Below are 15,966 nucleotides of genomic sequence, written 5' to 3'. Positions count from 1 at the left end.
ATCCGTTTGAAGGCTCTTGTTGCTCAGGACCCCACTGGAAATTGTTTCGCTTTCAAGTCACATCATAAAGAGATTTAACAATTTGACTGTAAAGCTGGTTCACACTTTATTAACTTTTTCTGTTATCTTCCTATAACCAAAGACTGAAGTGTTCAGAATTGTCTATTCTCAACACCAGTACAACCAAGACCATATTTTTATTTTTCTGCTATTTGTCACTTTTTAAGCAAGGAATCACTTCTTCATGCTGAAGGCCAGATTAATGCAGAAAGAAAACAGTGATCATGTGGGAGCTGCCTGCAGCTCTGGCAGTTGCAGCAGATGAATTCTTCAGGGATATCACTGATTGCCTGAAGACTGGATCATGGACTTGAGTCCAAGACAACCTTATTCTGCTATCTTCAGAATGCCCTCTCCTAACCTTCTGATCAGTACCATCCTGCTGCAAGTCATGTAGCTCTGGTGTGGGAATGATAGATGCTACAGAGTGACCTGTGGCTGGAAAGCCAGAGGAACTACCACTAAATGTAAGAATGAGCCTTTTTGTCAGTTAAGGTGCACATAATGGCATTGCTTATCAGATTTATCCCTTTCATTAGTCAGCTGTACACTGAAACTGGTGAGAATTTGTTTTTCTGTTCAGGTAGAGAAAATGCTAGCATAAAATACAAGCTTATAACTCTTTCAGAGAATGAGGTGGACATTTGCAGAAGAATGCTGTGGTAAAGAACTCATATCACAGATGAAGCAGCATGAACAGGGGGAAAGAGAGATTGCTGATACAGATTCAGTCCCAGATGAGCAGTTCAAGGCTAGCCCAGCCAGTAGCAGTCTGGATACCTTAGGGCTGTTAGCACAAATCACAATGTAACAGAAGCAACTGGAATTAAATCTGGAAAAACAGAATCAGAAGGTGAGCCAAAAAAAAAAAAAAATCTCATGAAAATGGAAAATGTGCTTGAAGTGCTATGGAAGGATGACATGATGAAGAAGACCCCAGGAACCTCCACTAAATGCAGTCTCCATCTACCTCTAGAACAAGTTTCATATCTAAGTATCTTTTACGCCTACTCATCAATTGGCATAAGGCAGCAAAAGACTGAAATGTCCTTTTAACTATCCAGACAGGAGAGATGAAGCCTATCTATTTTTACATCCTGTTTCCCCATGCACTTTTTATACTACATTTTGTGAAGGGAAGTGTTTATTTAGGAAGTTCAGTATAACTCTGGTGCTATATCACCAGTAATTATGGAACTGACAGAAGCATAAGGGGTAATCTCTATTAATTATGTACTTGGATAAATAAAAAGGAGGAATCAGGGTCCAGCAATGCATTATTCATTTTTTTACTTCTTAGGTAGTTCTGTACTGTGACAAAAATGGGAGAAAGAATTTTAAGGAACTCACAAAAACTGAAGAAATAAATATAAAGCCTGCTTTTACTAGAATCGTTTAGGAACTAGTTTTCAGGAACAAAACTGGGGGGGGGAATAGAAATTTCACTATGCATAAAGAAACAGAAGAAAACTAAACCAACTCAGACCCAAGACTAGCTTTCATGTACAAAGTCCTATAAGACCCAGTATTTATGTGAATCAGTAAAGCTGCTGGAGACATAGTGCCCAGCATTAGCAAAATGTGAATCTGAACCTCATATTGTCCTGTGAAATGCGCAATAGAAACCACAGTAAATCATAAGTATGCTTAAGGTGGAGGGAGCCAGATATTTCTTATCAAAGGAGACATAATCCCAGGTGAAGTAGGAGGAGTTGTTGCTGTGCAAGAAATAGAAATGCCAGTCCTGACAGCAAGATAGTAAGAAGGTATAAAAATTCCTTTCAATGTACAAAAACTGCCTGTGAGCTATGTGGTGTGGCAAATTGTAGTGACAATTGTGTGGATTTTGTAAGCTACAGTGGCAGAAATATTCAGTAAAAAGATTAATATTGAGGATAAGGAAGAGAGAATTTTTGGAGTAAAAATAATGTTTTCATCCCTTTAATGAGAGTGAATTAAAAAAGATCATGTGATAAGTGACTGCACTTATGAATTCCATTTCATAAAATTATTCTTACTAATCTGCTTCATAGCTTTTGCCTGAAGTATCTTAAACAAGCTTCTCTTTGAAAATAGGAGTCTGTAGAGGGACATCCATATGAGGAAAGTTGGGTTACCATAGGAGAGCAACAAATTCTGCATGCTAAGTACTAGGCTGAACTAAAGGACACCTAAACTTCTGCAAATTCTCTTGAGCTATAGCAAATTTATGATTACTTTAAGAAAAAAATATTTGCTAGTCTGAGAGAATGGAGTAAAGGGCTATTGCAGACTGCAGTATATTTCAGAAGCAGAAAAGGACTGTAGAGATTTGTTTCTTTTTATTTAAGAGCTTCTCTGGAGCTGAAATGGATGTATTTGATCCATTCTTAAGTATGACCAAAGCAGGGTAATTTTCATGTCTCTTATTCCCTTTTTTATCTTTATATATTTCTCTCATATAACATATACTTTGATATTGTCTCTAGGTGAATTGTAAAAACATAAAGTAAACTGTAAATATATATTTCACTTTCAGATGTGCTAATTCTTACAAAGGGAATCCTTAGATCACGGTTGTAGTGCACAGTATACCAATGTAAAAGAATTTCTATGTAGAAAAGAAATTTTCTCCATTAGTGGAATATTAAAGAGACATTTTTAGCATAACCTTGACACCTTAAATAAATCTGTAGGTTTTGTAAATTCTGTGCTGAAGGAAGACCAGAAAGTCTTCTGGTAGCCTGGATTATCTACAAAATGCCTGGCAAAATTCAGTATACTAGGCAGAGTGCTGGAATCCCTATGCCATGTTTATGACAAACTGATGCTCTGTTGTTTTGTATTTGCATTACAAACTACAAAATTTGCCCAAGTTACTTAAAACTTCTGTCTGCAGTATCCTATATTGGGGAGGGGGGAACCACAAACAAACACAAAAAAACCCACCCCAATAAACCCCCCCAACATCCTAAGTTTTACATTTGGATTATTTAGCTTGTTTCCTCAGCATCAAAATACTGTAATCAGTTTAATTAACATAGAACATAGCATGACTACTAATTTTATTGAAAATGCAGAATCCAACTGGATCAACAAAGCATGCAGCTGGGTTCATAAAATACCTAATTGGAACATCACACTATGTACAGCAACACATAGGCAATATTTGTACATTTTGAGGCACTAAAATCTGCAGCTGAATCAATAAAATATTGTTTAACAGGAGAGCATATAGGGAAAAAAAAAAAAAGAAAAGAAACCAGCAATGAAAATGTGCAAGTAAATCACAAAGACCTTAGATGTTAATGGTAAAAAAGGTTGGACAGCATGTAAACCCTTAAGTATCATAGTGCAAGTTGAGTTACAAAACACTTGAAAACAAAACTAATTACATTGGGGGGAAAAAATGTTGCAGAACACTAAGCCAAGGGAAAAAAAAAATAGCTTAGCAGAAATTTAAATTTTAATGACACTTCTTTGCTGAATGCCTGTGAAGTGTGGCTGCAATTATGCTTTTTGGCTATTGATAAAAAAAAAAAAATCAGCAAGAGGAGCTAAAGAAAAGGACAACTTTTTAAAATCAAACCTTTAGTGATCCTATGTGTTATATTGATTTTCACAGTGCAGCTCACCTTGTCTTGGCAGCTCATGAGGACAGTCATTATTTAGCAAAATTATGACAAGAAGTGACAACTATTTTTGAGTTATCTTCATACTAGACACTGCCATTGATTGTTGCCAGTACGTAGTCTCTATCCATAATTTCACAACCCAGGATCTGAGGCTAGATCTGAAATTGATGTAAGTCATATGTAAGTCAGTCCAGCTCCACTGAACTCATGATTTACACTAGCAAAATATTTATGTTGTCTGTGGGTCTGGTCTTCCCAATGTAAATCTGAGACATTTCCATGAAGTTTCATTTCCTGCATCAATTTGCATCAGATAAGAGGCAGATGTGCCAGAGCACTCCAAATGCTGTTCAGTGATGCAAACCAGTTATAAAACCAACTTCACCTGCCAGGTTTGTGGGTACTTTGACATGCTGGAATAGTGAATAAAAAGGAGAATGTATCCATGAATGTTGACACATACCTCCTACAGCTATGCTAGTTTGATTTAAAGTTGATTACTCACTCATTCCTTTAAATTTCCTATGGATGCATAGTATGAATTCCTTCTGCTCCTCACACAATGACAATAAATAGTTCTTTAGATTGTCATAGAATCACAAAATGCTTTGGTTTGGAAGGAAACTTAAAGGTCATCTAGACCAATCCCCCTTCAGTTAACAGGGATATCTTTAACTCGATTGAGTTGCTATGAGTCCCATCCAACCTGACCTTGGATGTTTTGAGAGATGGAGTATTTATAACCTTTTTGGGCAACCTGTTCCTGTGTTTTACCACCCTCATTGGGAAAAGAAAAAAAACAAAAGAAAGTCTAGTCTAAATCTACACTCTTTTACTTTAAAAGGGCAACAGGCCCTACTAAAGAGTTGTTCCCCTTTTTCTTATAAGCCAAATTTCAGTATCAAAAGGTCAAATAAGCTCTCCTTAGAGTTAGAACAGACTAGACTAGACTAGACTAGAATAGAATAGCATTAACCAGGTTGGAAAAGATCTTCAAGATCGTTGAGTTCAACCCATTGCCCAACATTATCTAATCAACTAAACCTTGGCATCAAGCACCAGATACAGTCTCTTCCTAAACACTTCCAGTGACTGTGAGTCCACCACCTCCCTGGGCAGCCCATTCCAATGGCCAGTCACTCTTTCTGGGAAGAACTTCTTCCTAACACCCAGCCTAAACCTCCCGTGGTGCAGCTTGAGACTGTGTCCTCTTGTTCTGCTGCTGGTTGCATGGGAGAAGAGACCAACCCCCACCTGGCTACAACCTCCCTTCAGGGAGTTGTAGACAGCAAGAAGGTCTCCCCTGAGCCTCCTCTTCAGGTTAAGTAACCCCAGCTCCTTCAGCCTCTCCTCATAAGGCTTGTGTTCCAAACCCCTCACCAACTTCATTGTCCCTCTCTGGACACATTCCAGCATCTCAACATCTTCTCCATTATAGATGAAGAGAAATCCTACAGGTTTTACAGACTATACTTGTATAGGAATAACTCCAGGGACAATTTCATTAAAGTCAAAGGATTACAGCAATGAAATTATAATACAGTTACAGAACAAGTATATAAATATCAGCAAGGAAATAAAAGCATCTTCCACAAAACAGGAACTGCACAGACTAAAAAGAATAGTACTGAATCATACATCTATAGATTTACTGTAAATTGGTTATATCTGTATGGGGGCTTAGAATGTACATTCTAAAATGTTATGTATGGCTTCTTAGATCTAGGTGACTAGAAAACATAAGCTATATAAAACAAAGTTTAGATTAATTACATTGGCAGATTTCTGTCACTATGCTCTTTTTCTTGAAAAATAACAGCTTTTGTCTGGGCAGCCTTGTGATCCACAAGCTCTACATACCAATATATGATCTCAAACTTTTTTTTTCCCCTCTCTTCTATATTTTTTCTTGACTTTAAAGAACATAAACCAGTTAACAAATGTTTATTTAGCATATTTTCAGAGTGAACCTTGTTGAAAAATAAGTGTCATTGGTATCAGTGCTAGCATTAGTATAGCAATTTACACAAGATACAGGCATGTTTAGGTATCTATTTTTTAAATGTACTTTAGGATGAGGTATATCATCACGGGAATTAGAGTGGCTAGTCCAGATGAAGGCCATAGCCATTGCCAAGTTTATCTGAGTCCTATAACGAAGGTACTTTTTGCCCTCTGGTGTTTCATTGGGGTAATCATTAAAAATCTTTTGCTGACCAAGTTTCTCTGCCTGAAAATTTCATTCAATATTCCTCTGTCTTTTGGCATATAATTTTTGACCACACAGATAGTTCATTGGCACCAAGGTTTATGTGGAAAATAGTATGAATTCTTACCATTTCAGTGACTGTGACTGTATCAAGGGGATGATACACTGTGTTTTCAGGGAATTTTGTCTATCATGGCTCTTAGAAAAAACTTTCCTACCTCACAGAAGCAAGGCATTCCTGGCTTTGTCCTCCTCCTCCTCTGACACTCCATTTGAACGGAGTTCTCACTAACTGCAGTTCCTAAAGGTATCATCCTGCAGGCTGGTGCTACACTTACATCCTTCAACAAACAAATATGCTACATGAGGATGCATGACTCATTTTTATTACATTTTGCATGTGTTTGAGCCTCACTAGAAAACGTCACTTATCAGTGTGAGATTTAGTGCTGTGGTCCTTCATGCTTTGAAAGTTATTAGATATAACTGGAGTACTGTGTCTAGCTATGGATTCCTCAACACAAGAAGGACATGAACCTGATGGAGAGGGTCCAGAGGAGGGCTACAGAAAGGATCAGGGCTCTGTAACATCTCTTCTACAAGCGTAGACTGAGGGAGCTGAACTTGTTCAGCCTGGAGAAGAGAAGACTCGGGGGACATGTAGTAGCAGCTTTTTAGTACCTGAAGGGGGCCTGCAAGAAGGATGGAGAATGATTGTTTACAAAGGCCTGTAGTGATAGGATGAGGGGAAATGGTTTTAAATTAGAAAAGAGTAGATGTAGGTTGGATCTTAGCAGGAAGTTCTTCACTAAGAAGGTAGAAGAACACTGTAACAAGTTGCCCAGGGAGATAGTTGAGGCCCCATCCTTGGAGATATTTAAGGTCAGGCTTGAAGCAGCTCTGGGCAGCCTGATCTAATGGAGGATGTCCCTGCTCACTACAGGGCAGTTGGACCAGATGACTTTAGAAGGTCCCTTCCAAGATAAACTATTCTATGAGTCTATTTGAATTTTATCTTGATTATATTTCAGAGTTGAAGTATAAGGAAAAGTGAGGTCTTGGCAAAGTGCCTGTTTAAATCAAGAATGTTATAAACACTGTTTCAGAAATATCAGTGTCTTGACTAGTATGACAGCACTTCTCTGTGGTGACAATCACTGTTTGCATCACCAGACTTTGTTGGCTATCAGGTGGACACAACATATTCTTACCACTTACTTCTAACTGCTATTCCTGTTCTGGATGTCATTTATTAAGCTTCTTCGCTTGCCTGTTTTTCCATCACAACATTCTTGTTAGCGTCTCATCTTATTGGTATTGTAATATATATGTCTTGTACCAGGCCCTCTGCTTGCCCACTTAATTTTTGCCTTTCTCTAGTAGTTCATGAATTACTGCCAGTCCTCTGCTGTTGACTTCTGAACTTCTTTTCAGGCATCTTCTGCTTTTATTCTTCATCTTTAGGAGGTTTAACATTACTCTTTCACCTTTTCTTACACAAAACTCACTATTCTTTCAGAATACAAGAAAATTTCCTATGACTCCACTTCTATCCTAAACTACCAGGCATTCATAGATACATATTTCCTCAAACAGCCCTTGCAAAAGGAAGAAAAAAAAATGTATGCTATGAACGTGTCCAGAGAAGGGCAACGAGGCTGGTGAGAGGCTTCAAGCACCAGCCCTATGAGGAGAGGCTGAGGGAGCTGGGATTGTTTAGCCTGGAGAAGAGGAGGCTCAGGGGAGACCTTATTGCTGTCTACAACTACCTGAAGGGTGGTTGCAGCCAGGAGGGGGTTGGTCTCTTCTCCCTGACAACCAGCACCAGAACAAAAGGACACAGTCTCAAGCTGTGCCAGGGGAAGTTTAGGCTCGAGGTGAGGAGAAAGTTCTTCACTGAGAGTCGTTAGCCATTGGAATGTGCTGCCCAGGGAGGTGGTGGAGTCTCCATCCCTGGAGTTGTTCAAGAGGGGATTGGACGTGGCACTTGGTGCCATGGTTTAGTCATGAGGTTTGTGGTGACAGGTTGGACTTGATCTTTGAGGTCTCTTCCAACCTTGGTGATTCTGTGATTCTGTGACATATCTTTTAATACTATGCAATTTTTCTTCAAAATACACTAAATAATTTACTTGGAAACTGGAACTGAAATAACACTTTCAAACAACCTTCAATAAAATCCTCTTTCATGATGATTATCTAAAGGCTATTTAAAAAAATCTGAAGACCTAAATATATTGAATTAAAAAATTAAATTTTCAGAATTTGCAATGTAAATTATCTATTTTTAGAAGCTGCATTGCTGTAGAATTTTGTCTCAAACAAACTGCTTCTCTGCTGCCATAAAGATTTGTCTCAGTGTACTTCTCTGCTCCCCTTTCTTTCTATTCAAACAACTAATTACCGCACAAAAGCATAACTTCTTAAACAGGAAGTTTTGAGTGATCATTCCAAGATGGCCTTTTAGATTGAGATCAGAGCATCTAACTGCAAAGTAGGATATGCAAAGAGATGTTGATAGCCTTTCTCAAATGAAGAAAATTTTCCACTACAAAAGGTTTTCTTCTTTGTCTGGAGATTCTGACCTTGGTAACATTATGACAACTAAGATCTATGTCAACTTTTAGTTAGTGAGAAGAGGGCAATTGTGGTGATTCAGGCTGGGTGCCCCCCCTGCTGCTGCCCCATGAGACACACCTCCGGTGTCTCGAAGGTCCAGCCCAGTGGGTGGACACAGGAAGCTGCATATTTCATCCCATAGAGTCCTGCTCCCTACAAAAGCCACCTGCAGGGTCCTGCACTCTCTCTTTCTTCCCTCGCTGCTCCTATGGAGATGGTCCCTGTCTGGTAATGGTGAGGAGGGGGGGAGTCATCTCACAGCCTCTTGGGCCTGGCTAGGCCCAAGGCTGGGAGGAGAGGGGGAAGGGCAGTCTCAAATCTGGCCAGCTGAGATTAGCCTAACAGTGGGGCTGGTGGGGGAAGAAAGAGCCCTGGGGGTTTTGGGTGTACCCTCAGGTGGGGAGAGGGGAGTATTGGGATGCTTTTGGGTATGCTTTGGGATCTCTTCTGTCACTGTGCTTGTGGTTTCCTTGCAAAATATTCACTGCTTTTCCATTTAAACTTTCCACCACTTCTGCAATCCTTTTGTCTGAGTCCCATTTTTTTTCTGCCCGTGGTGGGAGGGAAGGAAGGATTGGCCCTTCAACCCACCACAACAATGTACCTACACAGAGGTTAAGGCTAGGGATTATAAACTGAGGGTTTCAGTTACAACCTTCTATTCAAAATTTCTTATTGACTATCTCATAAGAAATACTCAACATTTCCTAAGAGCTTTGTGAACCACCCAGTTCTTTGCAGATGTGATACAGAAAACTGAAGGCTTTAATTCACTTAGAAGTAAGTTGTGACAAGCTCAGGCACTGCAACAGTTTTAATGTCTGGGTAGGAGAGAAAGGAATCTACCCTTCAGTCCTGATCTGAAGATTTTCAGATTAAGAGAAATAAACAATAATAATTAAAAAAATACATCAGAAGAAAGTCTGCTTGGTAAAAACACCTCTTTTAAAATCCAAATTTAAGAGTGAAGGAATTACATTAATGGAGAACTAAAAAGAGCCAATTACTATGTATTTCTAAAATCTCTTACTAAAAGGTAACAGCTAACAAAGAATAAAAAGACTGCCAATGCCAACAGCATTATCTGTACATTCACTGATAATCCTGGAGTCCTTATTACAAGAAAGATATGGACGTGCTTGAAAGTGTCTAGAGAAGGGCTACAAGGATGATAAGAGGGCTGGAACACCTTTCCTATGAGGACAGACTGGGTTTGGAGAACAGAGGGTTCTGAAGAGACCTTATTGTGGCCTTCTATTATGTGAAGGGGGCCTACAAGAAAGCTGGTGAGTGACTTTTTAGGGTGTCAGGTAATGATAGGACTAGGGGGAATGGAACAAAACTAGAACTGGGTAGATTGAGACTGGATGTTAGGAAGAAGTTCTTCACCATGAAGGTGGTGAGACACTGGAACAGGTTGCCCAGGGAGCTGGTAGAAGCCCCATATCTGGAGGTTTTTAAAGCCAGGCTGGATGGGGCTCTGAACAATCTGGTCTAGTATGAAGTGTCCCTACCCATGGCAGGGAGTTTGGAAAGAGGTCCTTGAGGTCATTTCCAATCCTGACAATTCTGTGATGAACATTCTAAGGAGATGTTAAAAAAGTGTATACATATCCATTAAAGAGTGACTAAAACTAGTAAACGGCCCTGGTCCATTCATTACTCAAGCTAGTGTCAATATGACAAAAGGTCTCAATGACTTCAGTATTTAAAAGCCTTGTGTGTCAACTGTCTGTAGACATACCAAACCTTTCTGCCATATTCTGCACTCTTGTATTGTTTCCCTACCTTAGCTCTGTAATATTTACTGAGCTATCACATATCTTTACTGCATCAACAGATTACTTCTCAGTGCATTCACTCTTTTATGTGAGAAAATAAGTATATAGATCACATCACGCTACACCAGGAAACTAAGTATTATATAGGATAATATTCAAATAGTTGATGTTCCATAAAAAGAGTGTTTTATAGCAAAGAAAGCACTCTGAATAAGTGACTGTCTAGATATGCAGTAAAATTATTTCACTCATTTTGTAAGCCCAGTTCCTGTTGTCTGTCAACATGCAGCATACAGCATCAAGCAATATTTTTTTTCCAGTAAAAAGAGGAAGCAATATGAAATGTTACTGTTATTATTACCACGATTGCTATTACTTAGTGGAAGACTGAGTGGAGTTGGTATGTGGAGGAGGTTGTCTGAATCAAAAATATTACCCCTGTATTATCAAGGGTAGCAATATCTTACTTTGAGTTTAAGGCAGGGACTAGTGAAGGACAAGATTAGCATATTGTAAAAAAGATGAATACAATATATGAAACACATAAAGGAGAAATGAAGGAGAATACTAAAACTTATTAGATGAATGGAGTATGAGGAAGGAAAAAGCTAAGGAGGTGTTTCTTAACCCATTAAGGGGTCTGAATCTTTCTAAGTGAAATAATGACATTCACATTAAACTGTCATATACTAATTTCATCTTTATATTGTTCCATTACTCTGTATCAATACCTATGATGCTATGCCTGAAATCTCTAAACATAAGGTCTTGCTTAAATAGGGGTTTACTCCACCAATTTATTACTTAATATAATGACAATGCCTGGCTTTTTGCTTGGCACATTGTGTAGGATCTCAGTGTTTTTCTAAAATCACAAATGTTTTTCATGGCAAACTGTTACAGACTTGGGTCCTGGACCAGACAAAAGCGACAGGCAAACAGGAAGTGCAGAAAACTCTTCAGCACAGGGAAGTAAAACCCCATCTATCCCTTTCCTTAGTACTATAATAGCCTAGCATGTGTAATCATAACTGCAGCTACAGTATCCATTCCTCAGCTCATTCCATTCATATATTTGAAGAAATAATCCTTGGGTAAAACCAAAACAAAACAAAACAAAAACCAAAACAAACAAAACCAAAGCAAAACCAAAAAGCATAATACTTTCTTAATCAAATATAAATAAATCCACAATAGCAGCTACATTACTTCCCTACAAGTGTTTTCTGACTAATCCCTTCCAGGTATAAAAATTAAGAAGGCATTGCCAGCATTGCAAGCTCAATTCCAACACTATCTAGGAGAGTTTCAATGAAGACAGAAATCTCTTGCAAGAGGAAAGATGTAACTCCCCACCCTCCACCCCCACCTCCAGAAATATCTGATTTGTGTTTCTGTCCATAACATCCAGGAAAATCACTGGTGAGTGCAGCTTAATAATATGACACAGAAACTGAGCATTGTAAATAATTCTAACTTAAACTGATTTGCTGGAAATAGCCCTGAAAATGGATGTCAAAGGGAAGTGGAGCACACAATGAAACATCATTAAAATATCCACGACAATTAGTGTATTTGTTGTATTTTACAGGTCTGTCTTTCCTTCATGTTTTGTCTTCCATTCAGTAAAGCGGAAGCTCTGAATTCAACAAGGCTTAACTTTCATGGTATGAATGAGTTCCTGTATCAGTTCTTCATCTTTAATCTAAATGCAGAACAAAGTTCTTAACTTTCACAAAATAATTTAATGTATTCATGGGTGGGCACTCTTTCTCCCCATTGTTAAATCTCTGTTCTGGTTTTGACATCAAAATTATTTCTGCAGAAGCTAATGATTATGTCACAAATATTATATCAAGTAGTGAATAAATAAGATGGCATCTGTTAGCTTTGGGGACCATCTGTTAGGCTGGGAAATTATGAATGTGATGTTAAATTAAAATTATATTAATTGTGAGCACAAAAAGCAGTATTGGAGATGAGTAACTTTCTGGTGTCTCTCACAAAAATCAGGAAGTTTGGCTGTAGCCAAGGGAATTGCAACAAAAAAAAAACACATAAGGGAAAGCAGAGGGGAAAAAAATGAAGAGAGGGGAAGGGAAGGGAAGGGAAGGGAAGGGAAGGGAAGGGAAGGGAAGGGAAGGGAAGGGAAGGGAAGGGAAGGGAAGGGAAGGGAAGGGAAGGGAAGGGAAGGGAAGGGAAGGGAAGGGAAGGGAAGGGAAGGGAAGGGAAGGGAAGGGAAGGGAAGGGAAGGGAAGGGAAGGGAAGGGAAGGGAAGGGAAGGGAAGGGAAGGGAAGGGAAGGGAAGCAAAACATAAAACCTGTCAAAATATTAACTGGTCAATATAGATTCACAGTGTAGATAGATGTCAAAAGAGAGATAAATTAAACACTCAAAATATCTATTTGTCTTTATTGGTTATGAAAGATATCCAAAGTCATGCACTAAGATATCCCCTTGCACTTTGCAGGTGACTGAAATTCAGAAAAACTATTCCAGGGGCATACACAGGACTTGAGCAAATATATATGTATTGATCTTTTCTCTCAAAGAGAAGGCTCTGAGGAGACCTTATTGTGGCCTTCCAGTATGTTAAATGGGCCTACAAGAAGGCTGGTGAGGGACTTTTTAGGGTGTCAGGTAATGACAGGATTAGGGGGAATGGAACAAAACCAGAAATGGGTAGATTCAGATTGGATGTTAGGAAGTTCTTCACCACGAGGGTGATGAAACACTGGAACTGGTTGCCCAGGGAGGTGGTAGAAGCCCCATCCCTGGAGTTTTTTAAGGCCAGGCTGGATGTGTCTCTGAGCAACCTGATCTAGTGTGAGGTATCCCTGCCCATGACAGGGGCGTTGGAACTAGATGAACTAACAAACTAGCTGTTGAATAGTCATGGGTAATAGGTTATTTATTTAGATCTTCGGTTAAGTAGGTACTAAAGTACACACCGGAATAAAAGTCATATAGATTTCCAAAATCTGAGTGAGATTTCAAGACATTGAAAACTTGTAATACAAACCTTGCCCTCACAGACACTGCTTTCTTAGAATCGGGCACTTTAACTCTTATTAGGCACATTTTATGCCAGAATTATAGCATCAGTAAAATTTTGTGCACAATCTAAATGTGGCAATCGAGGTTATTTGGGATGGGATATTAAAGAATAAAATGCTGGTACAAAGTCAGGATATATATGAAGCTTAGACTCGAGGTGAGGAGAAAGCTTCCTCTTGATGTCAATATTTCTGCATATCCCTTATTCTTTTTTTCTAAGTAATCTGTCATAGTTTATTAGATTTTATTGCTAAATAGACACTGTATTTTAAAGTTGCCTGAGATGACTCCCAGTTTTAATTTCTAGGGAAATTTTACAGAAACTCTAACAACAGAGCAATGTAAGATGAGAGCCTGCTCTCTTTGTATTTGCTTTTGAATCTTCTTGGAAAACATTAGGAAGGGCCAGACTTGAATAATTCTATGTGTTCTGAGTCTTCAAAACATCCCTCATTTTAAAAAACATCTTTCATATTGCAACAACACCCTGTTCTTAGAAGCTCTAGATGATCCCAAACCTACCATGAAATATTGCCAGCTTATAGGCAGTGACACCAGTTCAAAGGTTGTGGCAAGAATTAATGCGTGCTTATTATTAATAATAATCTAACTAAACAATACCCTTTCTAGCAGACTGGGGAACAAGTTTCCAGAAGATCTTTATGGCTCCTATAATTAATTGATTCATCCAGAGGCAAAAAAAAAAATAATTTAAAAAAATATATCTCCAGCCATCAGTATTATGTGAACCACAATGAGAAGCCTCCAGGCTAGCACAGAAAACCTTGACATCGATAAAAACAAGATAGACACAAGCACTTCACTGAAGCATATAAGAATAACTTGGAAATAACTCTAAATCTCAATTTCACCTCTTTAATGCAAGAGACAAGGAAAATGCTGAGGTCCTGAACACCTTCTTTGCCTCGATGTTTAACAGCAAGGTAGGAGTCCAGGATGAGTGGCCTCCTGAGCTGGGTAATAGGGTTGGGGAGCAGTGTGATGCCCTGGAAATCCATGAGGAATTAGTTCGGGACCTGCTGAGCCACTTGGACACTCACAAGTCCATGGGACCGGATGGGATCCATCCTAGGGTGCTGAGAGAGCTGGCAGATGAACTGGCCAAGCCACTCTCCATCATTTTCCTCCAGTCCTGGCTCACTGGAGAGGTCCCAGATGACAGGAAACTGGCCAATGTGGTCCCCATCCACAAGAAGGGTCGGATGGAGGAACCTGGAAACTACCTGGAAACTACAGGCCAGTCAGCCTGACCTCAGTGCCAGGGAAAGTGATGGAGCAGATTATCCTGGCGGCAATAACTGCGCACCTGAAGGATGGCCAAGGGCTCAGGTCCAGCCAACATGGATCCAAGTGCCGGGTGCTGCACTTTGGCCACGGCAACCCCATGCAGAGCTATAGGCTGGGGTCAGAGTGGCTGGAGAGCTGCCAAACAGAGAGGAACCTGGGGGTGAAGATTGATGCCCGCCTAAACATGAGCCAGCAGTGTGCCCAGGTGGCCAAGAGGGCCAATGGCAGCTTGAGACTGTGTCCTCTTGTTCTAGTGCTGGTTGCCTGGGAGAAGAGACCAACCTCCACCTGGCTACAATCTCCCTTCAGGTAGGTGTAGACAGCAAGAAGGTCTCCCCTGAGCCTCCTCTTCTCCAGGCTAAGCAACCTCAGGTCCCTCAGTCTCTCTTCATAGGGCTTGTGCTCCAAACCTCTCACCAACTTTGTTGCCCTTCTCTGGACTCGTTCCAGCAAGTCAACATCCTTCCTAAACTGAGGGGCCCAGAACTGGACACAAGACTCAAGGAGTGGCCTAACCAGTGCAGTGTACAGGGGCAGAATGACCTCCCTGCTCCTGCTGGCCACACTGTTCCTGATACAGACCAGGACGCCATTGGCCCTCTTTAATTCCTAAGATGCACAAAAAGTGATAAAATTTATTTGATTTGGGTTAAATTAATGAGGTAGGAATGACAAAAACACAGTTATCTTTGTTTTTCCCGAAAGCCCCTCCCCAAAATGATGTATAAAACTTATTACATTATTTACAGGTTCTTTTTGGTCACAAATTCTACCAGGATGCTTATGGGCATCTTTAGTACAATTTAGACAATTCAGAAAATGGAAGAGGCTAAGCCACAAAATAGCTTCACCCCACTTATAAAATCAGAGGCAAGCCAGGAACCATACAGAAAGCCAATGAGAATTGAGGTTTTACTCAGGAGGATGGAGCAGGAATTTGGAGACGGTCCCTAGGTCCTTCTTTGATGACAGGCTCCAGTACTGCAGGTTTTATAATCCAATTTGTGGATAATGTGGCACAAATCTGAAGGAAATGGGACCGCCAAAATCAAAGCGTCCATAGACACAGCTGCCACGAAGGGAAACCTGTGCAACAGCACTGTCTGAGCCGTGCAAGAAAACTGCAGCTTCGTGGCAGGCAGGGTCACTCTCCAGCAGGCAAGGAGCAGAAGTCCAATGCAGGCAGGTCTGGGGAGAAGCCAGGACTGAGTGCTGGTTTCTCCAATTTTGCAACAAATGCAGAGTGAGTCCAAGATGATAGCAGAAAATGGGGAGAGGCAAGACGAAGGTGAGAGCAAGAGCCCCAACCACCTTCTG

This window comes from Dryobates pubescens, chromosome 7 (assembly GCF_014839835.1).
Source record: "Dryobates pubescens isolate bDryPub1 chromosome 7, bDryPub1.pri, whole genome shotgun sequence".
NCBI lineage: Eukaryota > Metazoa > Chordata > Aves > Piciformes > Picidae > Dryobates > Dryobates pubescens.
The sequence above is the reverse complement of the archived record's forward strand: the minus strand, read 5'-3'. Positions refer to the sequence as shown.